The sequence below is a fragment of the Mixophyes fleayi genome, chromosome 11, assembly GCF_038048845.1.
Source record: "Mixophyes fleayi isolate aMixFle1 chromosome 11, aMixFle1.hap1, whole genome shotgun sequence".
NCBI classification, from domain to species: Eukaryota; Metazoa; Chordata; class Amphibia; order Anura; family Limnodynastidae; genus Mixophyes; species Mixophyes fleayi.
Genome location: NC_134412.1, coordinates 29,411,961 through 29,439,838, shown reverse-complemented (window position 1 = coordinate 29,439,838; position 27,878 = coordinate 29,411,961). Strand labels below are relative to the sequence as shown.

The 27,878-nt window shown below is 39.5% G+C and overlaps 1 protein-coding gene and 1 long non-coding RNA gene across 2 annotated transcripts in view; one reads left to right on the top strand and one right to left on the bottom strand.

Annotated features, from left to right (window-relative positions):
- LOC142107869 (uncharacterized) lies at positions 1-27,769 on the bottom strand. The gene is made up of 3 exons (XR_012680024.1): positions 27,567-27,769; positions 6,631-6,690; positions 1-1,054 (listed from the first exon to the last, which is right to left on the bottom strand). It is a non-coding gene; the product is annotated as an uncharacterized LOC142107869 (long non-coding RNA).
- HSPBP1 (HSPA (Hsp70) binding protein 1) overlaps positions 27,239-27,878 on the top strand; it is a 33,447-nt gene continuing 32,807 nt past the window's right edge. The window contains exon 1 of the mRNA XM_075191511.1: positions 27,239-27,401. The gene's annotated coding sequence lies outside the window, so the exon portion shown is untranslated. The remainder of the gene's footprint in view (positions 27,402-27,878) is intronic.

Here is a 27,878-nt window from a genome sequence, read left to right as displayed (position 1 = left end):
TGTGTGTGTGTTAGGGAATATAGATTGTAAGGTGTTATTAAAATAACTGCTGATAAAATAAAAGTTACCTAGTATAGTGTATTTGGGAAAACTGGCACTGCACATGCAAATGACTCTCCTCTACTTATGGTTATCACATGGGGCTTGATATTGGTGCTATTAATGTGTTTCTATAATATGTTTCCAGTGCCAAAAAATTAGGAGCTTCAATTGTAATTTGCTATTTTTTAAATCATGCCTACTAAAAATAAATTATTGATACATAACAAATCCAAATCAATTCTTCTTTATCAGATGACGATTGCAGCCTGCAACTTGAAGAGTTGATGCCTGAAGATGCAATTCATAGCCTGTGATGTATGATTCACCTCGCTGAGCACAGACTGAAATACACAGCCTTCAATCTTCCAATTGATAAAATAACCTTCAGGAGAAAACCTTACTACAGTAACAGCGTGCTGTCATGGGTGGCAGTGGGTGGTAAGCAGAATTCATCTGGACAGATGGCAAGTCTCAGTAGAATAATATAAGGAGTTGGTTAAAATTCCATTCTGAGTTTTAGGGGGTTGTTTATCTAATGGAGTCTGTTAAATGAGACCCCAGATCAGATGGGGTTTCAGGGCTGCAATGTTATTTAATTTGCTACAAAAGGCTGATGTCTTCAGTCATCAGTACATGACAAAACATGGTCTGTGAGTGATGGAATCATCCAATCACGTGCCACCAACTCCAGTTGGCTCCATTCATCATATTTAAAGGATGTTTACAAACATTCAATCAGAGATGTGGCATATTCCGGGTAGGCTTTTCTATATATAGTATTGGTAAGAAAGGGTTAAATTACAAATGACTGTTAGAAAAAAATATCTAACCTGCCCCAGATGCCTTCATTGCATTAGAGACTTTAAAAGTCACCTTTCACTATAAATTAACATTCTCTAATTTAATGCTTTATTTAATAAAAGCTCATGCTTCTCTTTGTTTCAAGAAAATGCTTTTCCCGGTGAATTCACTTTTTAATGTAGCTCTAAGTTTCCGGCAATAGCCTTTGTTTCTGTAATAGAAGGAAAAAGAGTTTATTCAAGGTGGTGCGCTAATTTCAAAATTGGATAAACATCTTTATTTTGTTTAAAAATTTACCTTTATTGATTACTATAAAAACATATTTAATACATTAAAACGGCGAAATATAAGTGAAATGTGTGTCGTGACAAAGCTGCATGTCGTGACAAAGCTGCATGTCGATGTTTAGCTGGTTGTAATTCCTAAAAATGAATAGGAGGTACATACAGATACTGATATACAATGATAGAATTGGAGTATTAAGCTGGGTACACACTACACAGTTTTCGTCCAATAATTGGCTGAAACAGCCGACATACGACAGCTCATTCAAAAGTCGGGTCAGTGTGTGCAGTGACACGATGGTCGAAAGTCTGCCCAAATGGACGATTATCGCCTCATTTGGTTGGTCGTACCGTTTAATATTTTCGTTCCAATCTCGTTTCCGCTGTGTAGTGTGTATAGACTTCCGACAGATCCACGACAATCCTCCGATACATCCTCGACCTGGGGGGCGTGTGTATGTCAATTTTTATGTCAATCACAGTTCCACGTGGCGTGTAATCCGCACATCCCTGTGTTTTGTATCGATGTGTATTGCACCTGTCTGGCTGTAGACCGTTACACGTGTAGAAAGCACGTGGGTTATTACCCTTTGGATGTATGTTGGCATTCATTTCTCATTTAACCTTTATAAAGTTTCAAAACTATGAAAGTTATAACGCCCTAATAACCTTTATTACATAATGAATATGCCCCAATATATCTGAAATACTCTAAATAAACCACACAGTGTAAACGCAAAACTTTTATTGCTGGTAAAAACAATAGTAATGTTCAACTTGTCTAGTACAATATGAAAAGTGAAAAAAAAGTAGTATTATAGTGAAATGGGGGTACTGGTTTGTGGCACAACAGTCGCAAACAGCATATACATATCATCCAAAGTATTATCAAGGATTTTGATTTTTCTCTTAATGTTCGCAATATTGTCTTTTATTCCTTTCAAATGATCGTAGAGCTCGGCGACATTTTTTCCCTCTTCCGAACTTTCGTCTGATATGACGATGGTATCTATGAAGCAAGAAAATACAAAGGTTTTACCATTTCGCTTCTATCTCTGTACTAAAGTTAATACAAGTTTTATTCCAACACCTGACATGTGCTCACCTTGCCCACTGCTCGAGATCACTTTGTGTTGTGGTCCCTCTGGCACATTTATTTTTTCTCCTTTTATAACAGGTGTTATTACATCAGTGGTATCTACAGTGGCCTTGTCACCGTTAATTCTTGCTTCTGACAAAACAATAATCATACGTTTGCATTGGTTCATGTGACAGTAGAATGAAATACATAAAGTCCTTCATACAGGTACATTACACGACTACACGGGCTACTCACTTTTTTTTAATGTTTTTACAGATTCGTTCCGGTCTCCTAGACTCTTAATTTTTAAGGTCCGACCACCTCTTCTGGACTTGGAATTTATTTCTTTTCTTTCCAAGTTTTTCTTTCAGTAATCGCAGTAGTTTTTGCATCATCAATTCCTTTCTATTGTTCACTTTTCTGTACTTTCACTTTTGACAGTCGTACTGGTCCAGTACTTTTACCATCAGCTCCATCTCTCTAGGGCTCATTGACTTTGCTCTTTTACCTGCAGTACATTCTTCTTGAGCATCTCCATCCCCCTCTGTAACTTTTCCTACATTTGTTGGCCCTTCCGGCACCATTTGTGCCTGCGTCTCCGTCTCCATTGCTTCCACCCCCACTAACACCTTCTCTTTATTCTCCATCTTCTCACGTTCCTCGGCGCCAGACAGGCTCCTCTATAATTTTTATACACTCTGACATGGGCGTTTGTTTAGAGAATGGAGCATTGTGGGTGAAGACTATTCGTGTATAATAACCTCATGTATCAGTGTTTTTTTCTATAACTGTAACCTGTTCATGACCATTACATACGAAGGGATTTTTTACGATTCTTTGGAGCTGTACATTCGTTCACATATACAGCAAGTTCTTTCTGATTGATACATACATGTGTACTTGCATTGGTGAAATTTACAGCACGGATGGAACTTATGTTTCTTTTTATTATACCCAAACAGATAATCATAATGACATATGAAAGAAATGCTGACCTAATGAAGGATTTTATTGAGACCTACAGGGCTCACCCATGTTTGTGGAAAGCCAAATCCAAGGAGTATTCTAACAGAATGATGCGAAACATGGCGATGCAAGAGCTTTTAAAAGCATGTCTGCCATATCACCCTGGAGCAACTGTTGAATGGGCAAAAAGCAAGATCCAGAACCTTAGGACTGTGTATAAGAAAGAATTAAATAAAGTTGAAGCATCCAAAAAATCAGGAGCTGCAGCTGAAGACGTGTATGTGCCAAAGCTATGGTACTTTGATCTGTTACACTTTGTGAAGGACCAAGAAACACCACGTACGTCCATTAGCAGCATGCCCACAGACAGCAGTTCATCCCCAGAGGTAGAGCAAGCATATGATATACCTGCAAGCGGCACAGTAAGTACAGTACATTATGATGTTGTAATGTAACAGATTTATTAATGTTCAAACAATCAACAACACAATAACAATGCATAACATGTTTATAAATAGTCATACACAATCATTTTGCCATGGCACGGCACCATCACCATTGAAATACGAAAGGAAGGCCTCACGATTTAATTTTGCCACTGAACAACTGTTTTTAGAGTGGCCACACTCTAATGGTGTTAAGCCCACTACCTCCATGTCCTCACCATTACTTTCCACATTGACCTGAGTGGTATGGCCACTAGTGCTTTTACGCCGCAGAAAGTTATGCAAAACACAACAGGAAATCACAACTTTGTCGATTTTGTCCAAACGCAGGTTGATTGTCGACTGAAAAACTCTGAACCTGTTGCTTAGAATCCCAAAGGCATTTTCAACAACACGCCGAGCACGTGACAGTCTGTAATTAAATATACGCCTTTCATGGGTCATATTTCTTTGCGGGTACGGTTTTAATACATTCCCATGCAATGCAAAGGCGTCATCTGCCACAAACACAAAGTTTAATCCATATTTAGTGCTGCTCCGCAATGGAAGGTTTAGGGCATTGTTTTTTAGTTTGTTATGGAAGGCAGTATGCTCCAATGCACCACCATCTGAGACTCTTCCATTTTTCCCAATGTCCACAAATAGGAATTCATAGTTCGCATCCACGATGGCCATTAAAATAATGCTGAAAAACCCTTTGCAGTTGTAGTAGAAAGATCCACTGTTTGATGGTGGCATGATTCGGACATGTTTGCCATCAATAGCACCACCGCAATTTGGGAAATTCCATAGTCTCTCAAAGTCTTCCGCTATCACTTTCCAGTCTGCTTCGCTCGATGGAAACTGAAACATAAAGATGTGTACATAGTTTATATTTGAACATGCATGCAATTGCATTCCCTCATTTGTTTGCTCTTTTTCAACCTGCATTACTGTCTGATGGGCTCCTGCTGGAAGTTGAAGACCCGGATGCTACAACAATTTATCCCACTCCACGTGAAAGCCAGCTAACTGCAGATAGGCAAGATGTGACCCAAGGTGATACACCAGCAAAAATAAATCAGAAGCGAAAGAGACGCAGAATACATGAAATAGCAGAAATTGATGCACTAACAGAAAGGATGCTTGATTGCGCTAACACTCTGCTAACAACAAGAAAGGAACAGGACACATTTGAGTTACTCGCATCAACATTAGCTAGCAAAATGAGAAGTAGTAGCAAGTGCATACAAACTGAAATGGAGCGGCTGCTGTGCGACGTCATGTGTAGGGCTTCCACTGAAGATTTGTGGCCGGAAACATGTCTTTCCTCAGCTAACCATAGACACCAACAAGCATACACATTTCAGACCATTGGTGGACAAAGCGGCATGTCCCAACCTTGTATGACATCCACGCCATTACCATCAGTAAGGATGCCACATTACGTTGGGGACACACCTGGTATGGACACAAGCGAAATTTTGCACTACCAACATTTATAAACTGTTGCGCTGGTCCTAACAATTTATGATTTGCACATTCCAAGTTAAATGTATTTTTACAACGTTAAATATGTTAATATGTAAAACGATATTTTTGCAATAAACACTGTTGCTTTTCACAAACCTTCATGTACTGGTCACTGAGAACTTCAATGATAGCATCACAGGTGTCAGGAATTATCATGTCAAGAGCTTGAGGTGAAATAGCCGTGCTGTATTTCAGATCTGCCAGTGTTCTCCCTGTTGCCAAAAAACGTAGGGTTGCCACCAGTCTTTGCTCTGGCGGTATGGGTCTCCTTAAAAGGGTGTTCTCCCTCTGGATGAGAGGGGTTACAAGTTGGAGCAGTTCCTGAAAAGTTGAATCATTCATACGAAGAAAATTCTCGAAATCATCGGGGTTGTTGTCCCGTATCTCCTGTAGCAGGGGCATATGAGAGAACGTGTCTCTCCTCTTGAACCACTCTTTGCTCCAACATGATCTATTCTTTCTCCTTCTTTCTCTTCGCTTCCGTACCGGCAGTCTTCTTGCCACAGTAAGCATGAGAAGTGCGGCTGCTTGTTCTTGTTTTGTAGCCATTGTACGTTTACAAATGGGAATGAATGAAGGGACAGTGTAGCCTTCTGTTTTTAAGCTGTTTTGGGAGTTAACTATAGTGCAGAGTCCGTCCCTTTATGCTAACGCCTTCAGCATCTCGTACATTTCCCCGCAAATGTCGCTGCAGTGTGTACGAAATTAAAATCATTGCTCACGACAACATGGCTGTAAAAAGTCGCTAAAGGGACGTCCTTTATCGTTCTAAACAAGGCTAGTGTGTATGCAGTCCATGGACCGAGCGATCGGACCATCGATCGCATGTAAAATCGCTCGGCATAAAAAGTTGGTCGAAATTTCTGTAGTGTGTACCCAGCTTAAGATTCCACATAGCTCTATATAAGCCTCAAGATAGAACAAAGCAAATAGGAGTTACCCAGCAATACACTTGATATTAATGAATGTATAAGGATACATAGCTTTCTGCAAGCAAGCTCCAACGGAGCAAGTAGGAGGTAGTTTAATAATTCACTTCATAGAAATGAATGAATGAGAACAGCAATTAAGTATAAATACTGAGATACAAATTGATACAATTACGGATACTCTTTTCCAAACTAAAATGAAGGAGTTACAAATGTATCTATAGTGAATCAATTAAGCAGAAGCTATGATTTGCAAACAAAGGGAGATATCTCCTATTTAAATTTACATAGAAATCTACAACTAAAGCTGGTGGAACGGAATCCTAATAAAAGGAAATCCACCCGTGATACATAAGGGATAAGGCTAATATAATCCTCTTTATTCATCTGCTCCAATAACTGTGCAATACCCCAACTAAATAGAGGAACGACAAATTAAAGTACAGACAGCTATTTTAATTCACATTTTTAATTAATCATTTGCACACATTTCGCTTATATTTCTCTGTTTTAATGTAATTAATAAAAGTTAATACAATTTTGAAATAAGAAGAAACTTAGTGCATCACCTTGGACAAACTTGTTTTCCTTCTTTTACTGCTACTGAATCTAGTTTTGGTGGTTGCACCCTGTATTTAAAGATAAATATTTCAGATAAGGGAACATAGCGTAAAACAACCTTAAATCTAATAGAGAAATTTTATTCCATAATTATGACTATAGGGTAAATTAACTCCTGATTAATTAATTTTCAACCATTGTTGCGACAGAAAAAAATCTTCTTTTTTCTTTTTAATAGCCTTTGTTTGCCAGAATTCTGTTAGTTTACGGCTTTTGGGAGAGAATGGAACATGTATCTAGTTTAGAAGCTTCTATGTCTACTAAGTCTAAACACAGTATATAAGTAAATGTTTATATGATATTAAAAAAAAACAGTAAAGGAATACTTTGAAAATACATTTAAAAAAAGTGCTAACTAAACATTTCCTATGATGCCTTGTGAACAGTTCATTGCTTTTCATATTTTCTCCCATTTGGGCCTGAGTCAATAAGGAGAGCAAAGCACAAAAAGCAGTAACTCTGCACCTGGGCAAAACCATGTTGCATTGGAGGGGGGGGGGGGGGGTAAATTTAAAATGTGATGACAGATTTATAGTTGGGGTAGGGCATGTTCTAGATCACCGTTAAATTTCAGTGTGAATATAAAGTTATCAGGTATTTGTGTGCTAGATTAAAAAACAGCCAGTATTTAACTAATTTGCACCCCTTGCATTGTAGCATGTTTATCCAGGAGAACATTTGCTCCTTTTTTTGCCTTGCTCTCCTTAATGACTCAGGCCCAATAACTTCATATTTTTCCAGTAGCTCTGCCCACTGGCTGAGTATATGACTAGAGTACTACAGAGAGCATGCTTATAAGTTTGTTGTGGCTGTTTACTGGGAACATATGTGTTATAGCTATAATAAACATAATTATGGGTTAACAATATCTAAAGTATTTATTGTGTGTAAGTTCTGAGCTTACAGTGTAAAATATGTAAGAGGTTAATTTAATGCTAATGATAAAATGAATACCTGCATAGGGATGAATGCACTTAAACGCCAGGCTTGTTGACTTACTTTGTACTTACCTTCAGGGGTTAAAGTTTTCCCTGTCTTATTTTGTATTATCCAATAGGCTCCAAGGGGAGTGGCAAAACAAGTCTTTATAGAATCTAAGAGCAGGAAGTTCTCTATCTTTTTGCCTCAGGAAATCACAGGCTGAGTGTCTGTTGCAGGAATAGCTCTTGTAGTAATTAATTGGGTCTTTTTAGCTGTGCTTCCTTGTCGTTCTATCCCTTGTCCTGCTTTACTGTCCTCTTTATCTCTTGTGCTGTGCTTTATTCTGTCTCCCTTCATTTCTTTCTTGGCTCCCGTACAGCTGCGCCTACAGTTTCACACAACACACAGGTTGCTTCCAGGGGTGCGCGTATCCCTATACCTATGGGAAAAAATTTTTGTCGGAAATTGCAGAGGGTGACGGCAGGTGTAACTAAAGCCCATGAGCATTCAGCTATCACAAGAAATAAGGGAGGACTTGTTGATTTAGGTGTGTTTCCTTGATGAATTTAACGGGCTACGCATATGGCTGGGACCTGTCCAGTCGTGAGCTCCAGATGTACATGGACATGGCGGGTTCTAGGGTTTTTGGGTGGTCTGCCTCGATGGAACATGGTGCATGGCACCGTGGCCCTTGAAATGGGTATTGTCCGGCATATTTACTAATTTGTTAGTGCTAGAGCTTTTCCCCATCATGGTGGCTATGGAGCTCTGGGATCCTCGCTTACGAGGCTGTGGTATATTTTTCTGGTGTAATTGTTTAGGGGTTCAATCAATCAGTCGATCAATAAGCAAAGCACCACTTATTCCCCTGTGATTGGGTTTATTAGGCATTTAGTTTTGCACTGCCTTGAACATTACATTAGTTTTTGGGCTAAGCACGTGCTGGGTATCGACAACACTTTGGCTGATGCACTTACCCGTTTTAATTGGTTGAAATTCAGGAAACTTGCTCCTCATGCTGACCTTAATAGTGCTCCTTATCCTTCTCAAGTTTGGCAAATTATCAAGCCACATTAGAAGGACTTACGTAGACATCTTTGGCCCCATCAGCCCTCAAGATATACAAGGTGTCTATGCAGGACTGGGTTAAATCCTCAGTCAGTAAAGCACTCACATCAGCGGCACTGCAAGCTGGATTTCATTTGGCAAGTATTAGACAGGTGTTTCCAAGGCGTTCATGTCATAAATGCTATCTATAATTTTTTTTTATGGCCCAGTTGCAAGGGGAAGTGGATTTACAAAGGGGATTTTAATTAGGAAGGCTTTGAGGGGTGGCCCACTAAAGATGACACCAGACGGTCTATAGACACTCCTATGTTGCGTAAACTGATCGATGTGGTTTGGGAAGGGACAGCTACCGATTATGAAGCCTTATTTTTAGTACAACCTTTTTCGCTGGTCTTTTTTGAGACCCTTAGAATTAGCAAGCTGGTCTCTGCATCTAAACTCTCCCCTGCTTCCGGTTTATTGGCTAGGAATGCTATTTTAGGAGATGCATCCCTGAGAAAAAATCCAAAACAGATAATTTGGGCAGGGAGTGTTGGGTCACAATGGAGCCACACCCTGATTCCGTCATCTGCCTGGTAGAACTGGCAAGGGCTTAGTTGTTGGTTAGACCTATTGCCGGGCATGTTTGGCTGCTCCACCTTGACTCTACGTCTATTACCAAATACGAATTCGTTTTTACCTTTAGGAAATATGTTACAATTGTATGGCTGAACGCAGCCAGTTACGGCACCCATTCCTTTGGAATAGCTGCAGCGACCTCCACGGTAGTAGCATGGACATCCATGGAGAACATCAAAAAATTGTGCAGTTGAAAATCCTCCTTCAATAAGAAATACATCAGACCCGCTAAATTGAAGTAGCTATGCTCCCAAGTTTGGCAACCAAGGACTTAATCACTTGTCAACTTGGGAGGTGAGGGCATGAATGGATTGACCTAAGTTTTCCATAGATGAAAGGCCTCACAGCATGAGCACCTTCGATGTTTTTTATGGTATTTGCCTTCATATGGGTTGTCTCTAATTTCATGAGGAGCTACCCTCATCTTTATAGACCCCATGGGGTGCATCTCATGGTTTAGGTTTTTTTATAGCCCAAATATTTGGCTCTTTGGCAGAGTCTAGGGTCAGGCAGTGGCAGGCTGTGTGTCTATTAAAGGAACACAGCTGTAGGCGAGAAAGCAGTGGCTAGTACATGGTGCAAGAGTTTATGTTTGGGGACAGTATACTTCCCCCTTAGATCTATGTCTCTTCTAGGATAATTTCTGCAAATGCCCTGGATATTGTTTCATCGAATGTGCCCTTTGAGGCCAGAAAGAGTGTACTCTCTCTGATGCTGTTGTTATCTCCTGGGATTCCGGGCTGTTAGGCCATCCCTAGGTATTTTTTTTGAATAGTATTAGATGGTTAGCTGAACTTGCATTTGCTTTCGTTGCCACCATCATTCATACAATAAAAACTGTGACCTTAGTGCGCAAACCTGTGTCCGTGTGTTATTTCAGGTACTAAGTAGTCATCTATAATTTAAGGGGAAGTACAGAGGGATAATTTCAGTCGTTTGGCATGTATCAACATCTAAGGCCTTGAATGTAATATTTGGAAGGATTTGCTGTTACCTAGAGAGTACAAGCCACACAGCTGGGTTTCTGCCTGATAATGAGAGGGAGGTTATTGTTAGCATTTATTAGATCGCTTGGTCAGATCTAGATTTTCAAACATAAAAATCAACATTGATCATTTCATACTCGTTTTCACTTTAGTTAGGAGTTTAGGCTTACCACAGCTTCATAAATAGAACCCTATGTTTACATTGTAATGCTGTATGCAATATTATTATTTTTCCTTTGTTACATTATGCACTGTGCATTTTCTCATATTAAACCCTAATATAGTTCTGTCTTTGTGTTCTTACAAATTCATGTGCTTGATATTAATATAATGCTAAACACCTGAAATTCAGGGTATTATTTGGCTAATGATAACTCTGTTTGATTCAATGCGTCGGACGAACCCTGAGCTACTGTAAATAACTCTTGGTGGTGGCAGTTTGGGAGTTATTAGTAAATTTGTGATTATAAAAAAGGGGATTTAATCATCTATCGCAAAGTAAATAGTGGTGGCATATGAGGATGAGAACAATTTAACTTGTCCATTTATCTCCTATAATATGTTTAAATCGTGTGAATAGTTTGGTAAGAAACTAACGTTATATTCTATTCACCAAATATTGAAATAAATTCCCAACTCACACACAACTTACCAGTTTTTCAATGTCTTTAAAATAGGTCATAAACTATAATTTAATCTGAAGCCAATAAATAATATTCCCCAAGGTATAGTAAAGTTATCACTTGTCATTTCATTGAACAGTTTTTTCCTTGTGTTACACTATTTATTTTAATGTTTTATATTTCACTTTAAATTTGCAACTTTTAAAGGTTAAACATAAAAGCTAAAATTTATTACACTACCAATATTACGAGTGACATGTGGTTTATTATTAAATCCCTGCATAACACACTATTGTAAATACCCAGGGAGTGCCTCAGTTGCACAATAGTTTTTCACTCTCTCTTCATATTGTACATGAACTTTGCTATGGGCAGACCATCTAGGTGCAATTGGGCAAAACACAGGAGTTTTGGGCTGGATATCCAGAGTACTTCAAAAATTGGGAACTACAGCAGTTCTTGTAGACTCCTCTGGCCTTTCATGGTGACATGAAACATCAAAGAAGGAAGACACATGCTATGATGATCATCATCACCATTTATTTATATGGCGCCACCAATTCCGCAGCGCTGTACAGAGAATATTTGTCACTCATAGCAGTCCCTGCTCCATTGGAGCATACAGTCTAAATTCCCTAACACACACATACACACACACACACACACACACACACACTAGGGTCAAATTGTTTGGGAACCAATTAACCTACCAGTATGTTTTTGGAGTGTGGGGGGAAACCGGAGCACCCGGAGGAAACCCACGCAAACACGGGGAGAACATAGAAACTACACACTCATAAGGACATGGTCAGGAATTGAACACAAGACCCCACTCGTGATAATGGCTAGGCTCTGTAGTAGAATGTTTTTTCTCAAAACACCAAAGTATCTTGCTACTCTTTGTAAGAAACAGACTTTGGAGACATACTCTCTCAATTTACATATAAATTGACAGAGTTTGCATATGTCTCCTTCCACAGATATCTCTGAAGGCCAGAAAGACACATTGCTTCTGTCTATTTTCCTGATCAACCTATGTAGAGATTGGTAATATTTCCTCCCCCGTCTCTCACCTGACCACCTTCCACCACTCCACCACGAGGCTAATAATGAAGGATATACACACACATGACAGGTTGAGTATGGGATATGTTAAGGATTGTGAAGGATTCTGAGATAATGATGAGATTGATGTGATGTATGCATTATTGGGATCAGTGTGATGTGATAACTGGGAGAAGTGATGTTAAAGATAAGGATTGTAAAGGTGTTTTGAAAATGGGTAGTCTGTACTGGAAGCAATGGAGTTTGTAGTGTGCGCCTAGTTTATAATGGAGGCAAAAGAGTTTGTAGTGTCCGTAATGAAGTTGTACTGTGTGTAATGGAGTTGCCGTAACGGATTTGTACTATGTGCAATGAAGTTGATGTAATGGAGCTGTAATGTGGGGATGCACCGTGCACAGAGAGCAATTATACTGGGGCTAATGCTGAGTTGTGTTATGCCGTTTTCGTAGTGTAAAAACCAAAAAATCTGTACTGCACGTGCCCAGAAAACAAGCTGCACACATATGAGTGCAAGCAGAGCTGGATGTATGAACACTTGCGTCTCTTTAAAATTGGAGAGGAGAGAAGGGGCTGTCTAATGTACAGCGCATTCAATGAAATGTGGCTGAGGCAGAGAGAGACATTGGGAATGATCTATGGCATAGTTTTCCCAAATTCAGTCCTCGGGTACCTCTAACAGTGCAGGTTTTCCAGGTCACAAGTGAAATAATTAGAACCTCCTGTGGATCTTTTAAAATGTGTCAGTCAGTAATGAATACACCTGCAAAAAGATATGGAAAATATGCACTATTGAGGACTGGATTTGGAAGACCAAGATCTATGGAAAGATTTGTAGCGCATAGATTGTTGCACTGTATTGTAATGATCTAAGGTTTAAAAATGATAATTGTAATTGAAACACCCACACACACCTGTAAACATACATATGGAAATATGTATGTGTACATATGTACCTACACACCGATATTCTATGTTAAACTATTTATGTTCAGTGTATAAGTTTATGTTTTTGAAGATATGTTGTAATATTTGTTGTATAAGTCAAATATACTATATTATACTTACATACTATTTTTGTGCTAGTTCAGCCTGAATGTTTGTATGCCATATTGTTTACTAGTTCCTCTCTTTTCTCTTTGTGACAGTTCCTCTATCACTTCCCAGGTTCATAACCCATTCATGACCCATTAGCCACAGTGCACTAGGAGACCCATAAAAAGGAATAAAGTGGGCAGAATATAGTCCGAATGTCCCTGAATATCTCCCCACAGTAGTGGAAGTATTGAGATGGTCAGGGGCTGGTTGAGTTGGAGGGCAAAGGGGCATCTGCCCCCCAGGCTGGTTCCATAGTGGGTTACCTAGGGCTGGGTCACTGGGCAACCTGCATTTGTTTTACCTTTTAAAATGTTACTAATAAGCTATTGAGCTGAGTCTTGGACCCCGTAATACAATTTGCCAAACAGGCCTTGAAGACGGTCTTGGTAGTCTTGGTCAGTACAGGCAAAGGTTCGGAACACAGAGAGGCACAGAGGGAACACACTGGGAAGGGAGTCTGGAACTAAGACTGGGGAGAAGGTCCAGGAGTCAGACACACAACAACAAAGTTGCTCTGACACTGTACAAGCGTCAGAGCGTAGTTTAAGCAGCCGGCTCAATTTGAATTGCCCGACCCAAAAAGCGATCATGTGACCTGACAACCGGAACTGCCGGACAGTAGAGCGAGCAGGGACGGCGCTGGAACCAGAACAGGTAAGATCATGATATAAGCTAAGACTCAGCGCTAATCTTCTATAACTAGATTTCTTAATGGGCCCTTCATGAAATCATTACAGTGTGGTCAGGACCTTATTAGTGATTTGTTACTCAATTTATTCAGCCATGCTGAGAACCTAAATATAACATCTGGAAAACTGGAAATATATAGTGAATGCCACAAGATGAAGGATTATAAGCAAGGAACAGATTCATCACAAAAGAAGACTATTACATCAAATAGCCCAAAAATGAAATAGAAGGAAGGAAATTAAAAAAGGAATATAATAAATATATATATACTTTTCAGTAGAAATACTGAAATGTAGGTAATTTTTCACAATCCTTAGATCTGGCTTCTGAAGCTTTTATGTGTACTTTATACTTTCCTACTTTTTATTAGTTTTTGCTTTGCACACAACGGTTTTTATTATCTGAGCAGAATAGTGTTTTCTTATTGTTCTCTCATATAATGTATCATTTTTCTTTTCCTGTGCACGCAGTAGGACTTCCCATTTATAACATGTGGCATTTGATAGCACTACATCAGTATTGTATTGCATGCTTTCATGAGTGATAAAGAAGGAAGTATACATTGAACATAAATAATATACCGTGATGAGCTTAGGCAGCATAAAAATATCTCCTGAGTTAAGACAGTGGCACCCGGCAGTGAAGCAGCCAGTAATAGAGACATAAGTCCCAAATTTTGGGTACAACTAGACTGCAGCTAGTCTTATTGTACAGTAAACAAAAGAACAGAAATAAAATAGCAACATAATATAACCTAAGACTGTCCAGTTTTAACTTACTTTCAAAAGTCTCTTGCTACTTATGTAAGGACCTAGTGTCCAGTCCACACAAAATAATTTCAACCTCACTCAACCTGGCCTTACTTTCTGCATGTTACATGCAAACTCTACCTGCTGCTTCCCTGACCTTCTGCTTTATACCTACAACCCGCACTGATCTTCTGCTTTATATCTGCCACCCTAACTGACCTTCTGCTTTATACCTGCCACCCTAACTGACCTTCTGCTTTATATCTGCCACCCGCACTGACCTTCTGCTTTATATCTGCCACCCGCACTGACCTTCTGCTTTATACCTCCCACCCGCACTCACCTTCTGCTTTATACCTGCCACCCGCACTGACCTTCTGCTATATATCTGCCACCCGCACTGACCCTCTGCTTTATACCTGCCACCTGCACTGACCTTCTGCTTTATACCTACCACCCGCACTGAACTTCTGCTTTATATCTGCCACCCGCACTGACCTTCTGCTTTATACCTCCCACCCGCACTCACCTTCTGCTTTATACCTGTCTGACCTTAGAGTCCATTTTACTGGACTTGGATATCAGTTTTCTGTCCTGAACATTGTGCCTGTTACTCTCCCCTGCACTGACTGATAAATCTGTCTTTCTTTGGACTTGTGCTGGTCTATACCACTCTAGTCTGAAGACTAAGGGGTCTATTTATTATTCCTCGCACACAACACCCCCCCCCTCTTTGATTGTCATCCCAACAATGTATAATGTACCATGGCCATTGATCAAAAAGTCATGCCGGGACAGCGCATCCGCAGAGTCATTTTCATTAGATAATGAAGAGGAGAGCAGGAAGCCTGCTGAAGATCCCTATCCTGCAATGCTCTTCCCATAGGGTAGAACGGCTAACGCCATCTTCAGCTAAGATTTTCAGAGCTTGATAAATTGGCATTGAGAATTATGGAGATTGTGGTATTCTGTGATACATAGCCTAATACAGGAGATATCTCTGATATTCCCTGTGTCAGGCTTTTATTAAATTACTAGGATACTAAAGTATGCCTAAACCATGCGGAACAGCCAAGTCCGCATGGTTTAAGGTTCGATAAATAGGCCCTTATATCTTGTACTACTTTAATCCAGTCTGAAGTCTCCTTCTTCTTTTTCCTTGGCCAGCACCCTTTCAGCACTTGTGCCAGCATTAGGGGAAAAGGGGCTGCAATAGGTGAAACACATAATTGGGCTGCTCGGTGGAGAAGTGGTTAGCACTTCTGCCTCACAGCGCTGTGGTCATGAGTTCAATTCCCGACCATGGCCTTATCTGTGTGGAGTTTGTATGTTCTCCCTCTGTTTGCGTGGGTTTCCTCCGGGTGCTCCGGTTTCCTCCCACACTCCAAAAACATACTGTTAGGTTAATTGGCTGCTATCAAAATTGACCTTAGTCTCTGTCTCTCTGTGTATGTAAGTTAGGGAATTTAGACTGTAAGCTCCAATGGGGCAGGGACTGATGTGAATGTATTCTCTATACAACGCTGCGGAATCAGTGGCACTATATAAATAAATCGTGATGATGATAATTAGCCTAGAATTAAGTGTTTATTGTAAGGATCCCGAGTTGCTGTACTTGAATTTGTCGAAAGTCTGTTTACCCACTTGGATTCATTTCAGGCGTCCACTGCTTGTTACGAGCCGTGGCGGTGCCCAGCCTTGCTTGTGAATCTCGTGACCCTGACCTCTGGCTTGAATACCGACCTCCTGTCTGCTCGTGACCCTTGACCCCAGCTTGTATACTGGTACTGTTGTCTGCTGCCGGCCCCTGACCTCTGCTTGGATTCCACTCCGCTTGCCTGGGTTCTCCCCAGCCGGTACACACTTCACGACCCTCTGTCAGTCCACAGCCCAGTCTGTCCCCACCATCAGGGGCTTCAGTGAACACCTGACTGGCAGAGCAGACTCCGGGTTGTGTTGTGCCGGCTGGAGGGGTTCCTAACACTGCTACTAGTATTGTAGATTCAAATGCTGATTCATTTACTCCACCTGTGATGCCTGCACCGATAAAGCCTGTTTCTAATCTACATATTCCCTTGCCTCCCCATTGTAATGGGCATCATCAGGCCTGTAGAGGATTTATTAAACAATGTGCGATGCAGCCCAGTAAACAGTATATAATAGTGCCCCAAAAGACACAGGTTACTCCTATATAAATATAAACACAAGATGTATTAAATATAATTAGCAACACTGGCATATAAAAAGTAAAAATACATAATCATGACATAGTACAACTCCTGTGCATCCAATAGTAACACTACATCAGTCTATCACGTCACAAGCAAAAAAAGAAGGAGAATCATTGGTAAAATGTTATTAAAATGTATACACATCAAATACAATAAATCAATAACAGTTAACAATACAATATATCCCAGAGGACATTAATAATATTGATGTAATCCCAATGTTTTCATTGTACTACACACCAAAAAAAGATGGATATTCACAGTGACTAATCTTGTTATTGAATTGTGTATCCACTAACAGTAACTTTGAAACAATAAGTTTGCACATGAACATTTTTGGCCATTTCCAGCATAAATATCCTTATTGAATTTTGCATCAGGCAATAAAAAGTTGAAACAATAGTATTCGATAGTGTTATAAGTTTGTTTCAGAAGAAAAGAGAAGCATCAGCTGTGATTAATAAAATAGCCTGCTAAGAGGATCTAAGGCTCTACGGAACCCCATGAAGACATGAAGCTAGCAGTCCTTGGATTGAACTTACACTGCAGTGTGATATAAGCATAGAGTTCTTGCCGTTCTCAGTCTCAAATGCAAATGCACACTGAAGTGAAAGAAAAAGCCACTTGAGCACGCAGTCCTCTATGTAGATAGATAGATACTGTGGTAATTCTTCTGCTGGTAAGAGGTCTTGGGATTTGTGAATGTAAATCACCTCCCACCTGGCAGTGAAATAAATAGCAGAAGTTTGGTATGTTGTGCACTGTTTGTTATGTTGTATACTGCGGTATTTGAAAGCTCATATAATATACTCTCCCATAAAAAAAACCTTATCCTCTTCTGAGCTCGAATTCTGGTGTGATTTCAGCTCTGAAGCCACAACAAACCTTGGCTAAGAAATAGGAGATAGGTGTTGTCTCGCTTGAAAAGTGTCTACATACCATTGTTATTGATGGAAATTACTGGAGGATTTATTTGTCAATGAACTGATCTCCTTAAGTTGCAAATCAAGGTCCTTCCTTCATCAAGATCCAAGAATGTCTGAACCTGGATGCCATGACAAGAAATGCCTGGTCATGCCTAACGTGGGTGTTGGGGCAACAACATGAAATAACCTTGCTTGGTTAAATATGAATGAAATCCTCCCCAAAATATATTTCACACTTACTATTAACTACTCTCATGTATCCTTTCTTATAATCTGCTGCCTGGGGGAGGCCTAAAAAGAGGATAATTCTCAGTAGCAGTCTGAAAAGGGTTAGGAAAAGCACAAGGAAAAGGAAGCCATTGTGGTTTGCAAAAGAAGTAGCAAGTATTGTGAAGGCAAAAACAGATGGCCTTCAGGAAATTTAAGCAGACTCAGAATAATGAAGACAAAGATGTGTATCTTGTAAGACAGAAGGAGGCTAAGAAGGTAATCAGATGTGCAAAGGCACAAGCTGAAGAGAAAATGGCCCAGTCAGTGGGTAAAGAGGCAAGAAAATATAGGTATATAAGTGAAAGGAGTAATAATAATACTAAAGACAGAGCGTGAGAGTCTTGTTGAGGGAGACAAGGTACTAACAGATCATCAATAATAATTTTTGCTCAGTGTTCACTACTGAAAGAGAGGGGAAAGGGCCACAGTTAAGATGCAAGTACATTCATAAAAATGAGGTAGATACAAGTACACTTACAGAGGAGAAGGTCCTAACAGTACTATTAAAACTGAAAGTGGATAAATCAACGTGGCCAGATGGGTTACATTCAAAGATACTAAAAGAGCTTATAGGGGTGCTGGTAACACCTGTAACAGAATTATTCAACCAGTCACTAGCTACAGGAGTAATACCATAGGACTGGAAAAGAGCAAATGTAACCCCACTGCACAAATGTGAAAACAAGGAAAAGGCAACTACCAACCAGTGAGCCTTACATCAGTAGTAGGGAAATTGATGGAAACATTCTTTAAAGAAAGAGTTTTAAAATATCTCAATTCCAGCAACTTAGAGGATCCCAAACAGCATGGATTTGCTGGGGGGAGATCATGTCACACAAATTTTATTGATTTTGTTGACTGGGTGACTAAAGTAACAGATCAATAGGGAGGCGTAGATGTAGCTTATCTAGACTTAGCAATGCTTTGGCGCTGTCCCACATCGCAGACTGTTAAATAAACTCAAAGCTTGGGATTGCATTCTAAGATGGTTGGATGGATAAGATCTTGGTTGCAGGATAGAAAATAGAGAGTTGAAGTAAATGGAGTGCATTCACAGGAGGGAAAGGTTACCAGTGGAGTACCCCAAGGATCTGTACTTGGACCAGTGTTTTTTAATATCTTCATTAGTGACATTACAAATTGTACTGAAGTATGCCTTTTTGCAGATGACACATTGATATACAACAGGGTAGACACACAAGGAGGGGTTAAACAAATGACTGATGATCTAGATAGACCAGAGGTATGGTCAAGAGTGTGGCAACTACAGCGGCAAGGGCACCTCATTATATGCAGGTCCTACACTGACCTATATGCTTTAAACACCATTAAAATCAGATATCATCAGAGGTGTTTAAGGCATATAAGTCGTTGTATGACCTGCATATAATGAGGTGCCCTTGTCGCTGGGATGCAGGCTTAAATGTTTTGATCAAAATATGAACTAATACCTCATGTTTTCATTTTGCTAGATACACACAGATATTCAGTGTAAAGGATAAGTGCTGACAACTGTCTTTTTTGTTTTGTATACAAAAAGTTCTCTCAGCCTTCACCATGGGTTTTAGCCAAAGTACTGATCAACTGTGTTTGATCCAAGCTGTCGTCCGACCATACCTAACTGTCTGTAACCTTGACCTCTGGCCTTGTATCCTGACCTTGAACCTCAGCTGCCCGTCCTGCCTCCTGGCCTCTTTTGTCCCTCTGCTATTGTCTGTTTGGTGTCAGCTGGTGTCTAGTGGGGTGAAACTTACGGCTGAAATATGTAGGTGTCTGGCCACAAAGTCCATCACCTCCTTGTGGGAAACCAAATGAAGATTGGACATTCATTAAATTCCATGCCCCAAAGGAAACTATGCTAACCACTAGATGAGCAGAGTGTCCATTGCCAACATGTGACCTTTCTGCTAACTTGTGATACGTCTAAAAAACAAAACATGCTATATCAATGTTATGATATAAAAGTCTTACAATATCATTAGCAAAAAAAAATAAATAAGTATATAAAAAAGTAAAACTGACATTGCTAAAAGCATCACTACTCGTAGATTTTCTTTCTACTCTTGTTGCTTTATAACAAAACGTAATCAAGATCTTCTGGAAAAAAATTATCTGAAAAAGAAACGTTTGAATCCTGACAAAGAACTCGTCTACGGGCCATTAAAGAGTCTGCATGCATTACAAGATGCTCAAATGATTTGTTCTGAAAATACCAAATCTGATTTCTGAAATAGAACATTCTTTCACGCTTTGCCACGATTAAATGACTTTGGGGTGTTGTCAATAATTAGAATGAAGTGTGATTATTCTTCTGTATACTGATGGGAAAAAAAAGACTGATCATTAGTGAGGCTGCAGCAGATGCTGAAATGATAGTCTTGTAGTAATGGCATTGATGTCATAATCAGCTTGCAGAATGGGAAAATCTGAACAATGTTTTTGACAAAACACAAAGCAGGAGGTTTTCTCTGTTAAATAAGTGTGTTTAAAATACACAAGTACACAAGTCATCAATGCAATTCTTAAAAATGTACGTAATTCGGGTATACGCACATCTGTATCCAGCTAGAAGCGGATTTAAAGAATCGTCTCTTGTTGAATACAGGTCTAGGTAGACTCTGCTTGGACGGCATTTGCCGTATTGAGACAGACACAATACACAGATGGATACATACAATACATATATGGAATATAAACTCCCAAAAGAACACACAGAAAAAAAGTAATCAGTTATTGTCACCTGTTAATAAAATAGTCATTAATGAAAAACCATTAAAAAAAATAATTTTCTTCATTTTGCAGAAGAAAAACATTTAACACGAGGTTATTAAAATCTACTTACATACAATGCATTTTTAAAGTTGCTTTATCGCGATCATTTGACCCTTACATCTGCCCTGTAGCTGGAGCAAATTATATGACTCAAAAACACGTAGAGATGCCCAAAGCTGCTGCTGCGTGTGCTCGGCCGTACATTGACTATGCCCATACGGCCCCTCCCTCCCCCGTTCCATCCCTGAAATCATAGGCTGTGGGAAGTTTCCTTTGAGTTTGGAGATGAATTTGATATAGTTGCGTTGACTGGCGTTTAGTTCGGTTCTGGGCATGTGCATTCCAATTTAACGGAAAATATGGTACATATCGGCATTTACATCATACTTGCCTACTTTGGGCAAGTTCTTTCCGGGAGAGGGGCGTGACTGGGCAGGGCGCGGCCAAACATGTCATTTTGGCCCCGCCCCCACAACAAAAATGCCGTTTTGTCGCGGGGGGGGGGGGGGGGGGTGTTGCAGGGAGCAAAATGATGCGATTCACCGCGAATCGTGTCATTTTGGGACGGACGGCAGCAGCGGGATGTGGGAGATTTGCCTGTTCTCCCGGGAGTCCGTGAGACTGACCCGAATTTCGGGAGTTTCCTGGACATTCCGGGAGAGTTGGCAAGTATGATTTACATTCCTTAATGAATCAGGGCCAATATGTGAATGAATTTGTCAATCTCATTGTAATGTTTACTGACATTGTGCAAAAGAGTGTGATCTCTTGCAGGACGGCCATCTACACCTTTTATTTCAAGTTGTGCTAGTATTTAATATATTTCTGGTATATGGTGGTATGCCGTACTGCCACTTCTCCTACTGCCTTCATAAAACCATCAAATTCCATTCACTTACATTTTCCATACTGACACTTCTAAATGTCCACTTCAATCTCTGTATAGATATATATAATGTTGTAAAGAAAACATGTTGATGTGAGCCAATAGAGGAGTTCCTACAAAAGTGAGTATTCCAAAATATGCAATATATTAAAGTACATTAGTCAGTGGCCATTTTTTGAATATAATGAGGGCCATTTACAATCCTTAAATATACAGCAGTGCTAAATCTGATTCCCTCCTTTTTAGTGCATATTTTTGCACTGATGTGTCTACTTCCCATTGTTTCCTTTGGATGGGCAAAGCATGGCCAATAATAATCCATGTGGTCTTCATTCCAATATTATATGCAACTTAGAATGTAACGATTTTAATATACTGTGACTGTCACAGAAACAACATGTTTTTATTTGTTTTTTTATTTCTTTGGTCATAAATTGTTTCTTTGCAAACTAATACTAAATGTGCATGATTTCCTTTTGAGTTTCTGGCGGGTTTGAAAAGTGGAGATGTTGCCTATAGCAACCAATCAGATTCTAGCTGTCATTTTGAAGAATGTACTAAATAAATGATAACTAGAATCTGATTGGTTGTCATAGGCAACATCTCCACTTTTCACACCCCCTGGAAACTCACAGCTTGATACATTTACCCCCAGATCTACTTAAAAGGAATATAGGACCTGTATATTATATTGTTATTATTGCCTTTCATTAATCTCTTACTTACATAGAAATACAATGTTTCCCTAGCAATTCTTGACCACATATTGCTCAGAGGCATCTATCAATTAAATAATTTGTCCAAAACCCCTATCATTTTTACTGTTATATTAGCATTTAACTCATCAGCCTGCAGATTTCATAACTGCTCCTATGTTTTACCTCAGCTGAACTTTCATCCTTTCAGCCTCCCCACCACTATAATACTTTCCATTACCAACTCAGGTCTTATTCACCTTTCTAGACCTCGCTGCTGCTTCTTAACTTTTTTGAGAGTATTCATTAATAAAACAAAGACAACATCAAGCAAAATATATTTTACAATACTTTTATTAAGATTTTCACAGATTTGCAAAATGTCACTTTTTTAATCTGCATAATAATATCATGGACCAAGATTGGCCTGTAGCTCTTACACTCTTGTCCTATAAGAGGACCAAGATGGTGGAACCCTCATGACTCACGAGGAGTCATCCTTCAGCACTCAGAAGAAGAAAAACCCCTATGGAGGAAACCTCTGGGGACCCATGGCTTGAAGGACTGCCCTTCCCTCTGGGCATTAAGAGGCTATGCAAAGTTAAATTAACAAACTTAATGAAATATAAACATGTGAGATCGGAAGCGCTACGGAATTTCCTGGCGCTATATAAATAAAAAATGATGAACATTTTACAATACTGGTAGCTAAAGTAGGTTTGATTGATGCAACTGGTATAGTGGGTGTCACCATCTGCTGACACTAAGCAATACACATTTCTCGCAAAGTTGCGGTTTGATGAAAACGATGGCTATCCCCTTTTCATAAGCAAATATTAAATTACCTGAACAGCTAAGGTATGGCAATAGCAGCGCTGTCCTGCTAGAACCTCAAATGGTAGAAACAAACAATCTCAAGATCATATTTCAGAGTAGTCAAGCTCCAAGTCTGCAGACATATCCAAGTGAGATGCCCTTGTCTTTGACGAGATACTGACCTTACGGGGGTAATTGAGGATGTAAATGACAGCAATGATCATGCTATCTCAGTGTCCTGGATGTGTATGAGAGAGGCAGCAACAGCAAAACCCTGATATCAGCAGTTACCATAATGACATCACAACATGACCTCACTCGTGTTCTCCATTCCATAAAGAAGAAAGGCACAAGTCAAAAGAAGCTGTAGTGATGTGTGATATGTTTATATATACCTTCATCACTACTACTTCCCATCATACGCAAGTCATGTGACCATCTCATTCACCAAAGTCCTCTTTACCTGCATCCAATTTCAATCAGCTCCTATCGCCTTTCTCATGTCATTAACCTGCTGTTTCTGCCCAAGTTCCATAAGTTTGAAGACTGCTTATTGGTTAGAAATCACTCAGGGGATCCCAGTAATTTAAATAAACAACAAATATAGTGTTTCATGATCTTTGTACTGTGACAAAAGTACTGGAATAGTGTTTTTAGGTAGGTATATTAGTACCAGGTTTCTGACCTACATGTTTTAAAAAAACCCTGAGAGATTGTTTTTTGTGGGAAGGAGATTCCCAAAAGAATGTGTTCAGCTCTAGAGAAAAACTGGTAAGGGTCCCTGAGGTATAAATGGAGAGAGAAGGGTGGGCTCCATTTATTAGGCCCAGTCCAGGCCTTCTGATCTTCCAGTCTGACAGCTGACTGATTAATGGTTGCACTTGTAAGGTGTGTTGTCAGTCCCAGTCTCTGCTCTGCCTGGGGAAAGGGACTGCAGGGTATTTATAGGAGATAGACTGATCTATTGTGAGTAAACTATATGTGCTGGTACTTCATGTTTTTATTTATATTGATAGTTGGGAACGATGTGTTTAGCTAGTGTCGGACAGGCAAGGTTTTTATTTTGAAGTTTTCTTTTTTTTTCTGCTTAATAAAACTGACCAGTCCAGTCCAGTTATACCAAAACCTTGGACTTGTGTGACGTCTCTGCTGCTGTACACTACCATCTACCCCAAGGAGATGGCACCTGTTCCCCTAAACCAGTTCCAATACATTGAATTGATAATAGCCAGGGCAAGACTAGTTATTTCAGCTATGAGGCTCCCGTTATCTGCTGTATGACTGACATAAGAAAAATGTGGGAAAGTAACGTTATTTTCCTCTCTTTTTAAAACAATTCCATTCACATTGATATATTATCTATTATTTCTATGACAGGGCTTCCTTGGTGGTCCTTGGCTATATGAGGCTTTTTATCAACCAACCCAATTTTCACAGTGACTGCATTATTTTTAATATTTTAGGTTACAGTGCATCAGCAATCACCTCAGCTGAGGAAAAACACTGTTAATGGCACCAATGCCTTACCTCAAAAGTGTCAGGATATTTGTTTTCTGAGAGGTGTCACTGTTTACCCTGCATAGACATTAGGTGAGGGCATGAAAGAAGCTCAAAACAAGGATAATTTTGCTGAAAAGTTGAGAGGACAAACACCTTTTCTATAGATTATGGTATAAGGTAAATATAGTGTATGTAATTATTATAAGTACAGTGGTCAAGTGCGCTGGTATACAGTGGTATGCCGTACTGCCACTTCTCCTACTGCCTTCAGTGTAAAACTATCAAATTCCATTCTCTTACATGTTCCATATGGCCACTTCTAAATTTCTACTTTGACCACTGTGTGTACCTCTTAACATTGTTTTTTTGTTTGTTCTTTTAGAAATATTGGCCAACAATAAGTAAGGTTTCATCACTCCAGTACAAGTCAATAAAAAGAAATGCTTAAGAAATGCTCCCTTAGCAGGAAATGAGCAAAATCACGGTGAAAATTTACATGCATAGTGCAATAGGACATTTTGCAGAGGTTTTAAGCTCTGTCAATACAAACTTTTGAGTTCCACTTTTGGTTGCCCATACTATGAAAAGACATTCCACACAGTAGTTACACTTTTAGATTTTTCTACATTGGCAGTCTTTGAATAGAGCTGGGATGAAAACATCAATTTATTATTGTGTGGTGTGTTTGGGCTAGAGCAGAGAAAATGGAAGGCCAAATTCCATGGGTGACACATGCTAAATCATGCGGACAAATGGAAAATAAGGCAAATATTTTGTGGAGCAGTTTTGAAAGATTTGCTCATCTTGACCCCCGGCAGTCTTATTTTCTTTTTGGAACAATATTTTTTATTTTCAGATAATTAAATAACAACATGAACAACATGTAAAATTGTAAACAGAATACAACATGAACAACAATTGAAGCAATTTCAATGAAATTGTATGCCTTCTATACAATCTTGATTTATAGCAATTCTAACATGGTACAAATGGGATTCCAGAAGGGTGAAATAAAAACATAAATAGATAAATAAAAAATATGGGAAAGGTAACCTAGAGCAGTCCTGTGTATAAGAATAAAAATTGCAAATGCTAACATGACTTCACAGTTTGGGACATCATTTGGGCAGATTGGGGTTGGAGTCTAAAATGTTTTGATATTCGAATTTAGACTTTTGGGACTTCTCATTAGTTGCTATGGGTTACTGCACATTTAGAGGTATATTTACTAAACTGTGGGTTTGAAAAAGTTGAGATGTTGCCCATAGCAACCAATCAGATTCTAGTTATCATTTATTTAGCACATTCTACAAAATGACAGCTAGAATCTGATTGCTTGTTATGGGCAACATCTCCACTTTTTCAAACCCGCAGTTTAGTAAATATACCCCTTAGTCTTTTGAAGAAGTTCAGGTAAAATACAACATTGACTTATTCTGTAACAGTGACATGTTTTTGTACTGTAACTTTGATGATTAAAGGAAGACCTTAAAAGAATGACAGTGGGTGATAAATCATTATTATAGTAAAACTTAGATGCAGGAAGTGGTCAGTGTATACATGGTAAGAGCAGATTATTCTCTGCCATTGTATGGCCAAATTGTACAAATCTGGGGGGTTGGTGGGACCCATTGGGGCACAGTTACTGCAGTTGGATGATGACTGCACATATTGTCAGATAGGTTTCATTGTTAGATTGCATTTTCTGCCTCTACCAATTGACATCTGACTGAACCTATATTCAATTTTGGATGAGATTGGAGATTGTAGTGACTATTTCTAATGTGCTACTTTTACCAAAATCTGCTGCCTGGCGATGGAAGTAGAAAATACTGATCATGAAGAGAGTGATATACCAGTGAACTGGGCCTCTAATATGTGGATATCGTGTTATCTGCACACCAGGGGCCTGATTCATTAAGGATCTTAACTTCAGAAACTTCTTATTTCAGTCTCCTGGACAAAACCATGTTACAATGCAAGGGGTGCAAATTAGTATTCTGTTTTGCACATAAGTTAAATACTGACTGTTTTTTCATGTAGCACACAAATACTTGATAGCTCATTTGTACACTGAAATTTAAAGTTGATATTTGTGTGCTACATGAAAAAACAGTCAGTATTTAACTTATATGCAAAACAGAATACTAATTTGCACCCCTTGCATTGTAACATGGTTTTGTCCAGGAGACTGAAATAAGAAGTTTCTCAATATCCTTAATGAATCAGGCCCCAGAAAGCAGGGGCAAATTGCTCTGGGGGTCATCTGCCCCCTTGGCCTGGGTCACTGTGCTACCCTCATTTTGTCCCTTTAAAATGTTCCTAATAGGCTGTTGCGTTAAGTCGTCCCCCCCCCCCCAAGTTAAAATTTGCCAGCCCTCCCCTGCCTGAAAGATATGTGATGTTCTGCAAAGTCTTGACACTTTTGTACTGTATACTATTATACTACAGGACTCATGTTACCCTGTCTCACTATAACTTTTCTGGTTGTTCTATAAGCCCAACATGACAGTATGAACATTATAATCCCGAGTGAGAGTCTGTGAGGTTATTTATTTTTGTCAAATGATCAATCAGTATTTTTGGATACCCAGTTTTAGCAGCACATCAGCAGCAGCCTGGGAGGTGAGGAATGGCCGCTAGATGGCGCGGTGCATGTACAGTGGATGGCAGGCTGCCTGCCGGGCGGAAGGAAGTAGGAAGAAGCTTCTGGAAGACACTGGAGGTACCCGGGGCACTATATAATAATACACCCTGCTGGAGGTAGCGGCTGAGAATAACCATAAGGAGTTATCCCTATTATCACAGGTACCAGTTATATAGTATATGTCTTATGTTACTGTACTATTATTAATGTACTTATACAAGTATATTAGTCTAACTCTGTTGTGTTATAATATAATCACATCGACAATTTAGCAATATTCCTGTCTTATGGGCCTAATAGGGCTAAACATGTCAAGTATAAGTTACCTTGTAGCGCAGGTTTAGGCCATCTGTGGCTTGGCAGCTATTGTGGAACTACAAGTTCCAGCATGCCCGCTTGTAGTGACGCAGTGGCTGCCCAGTGACATGTTGCCCATGCTAGGTTCCATGTGCTTATAATCTTTTATGAGTGAATGAGTGGGTAACAAATACAGAGCCATGCTGTGCAGCTGACCTGTGGGTGCCGTGACCCGGATGTAGTGTCTTCGCCCAAAGCATGCTGGGAATTGTAGTTTGTGTCCTTGGTTAATATGGGGATTTTTTTTTATTGGGAATACATATATATTCACAGTGTACTTG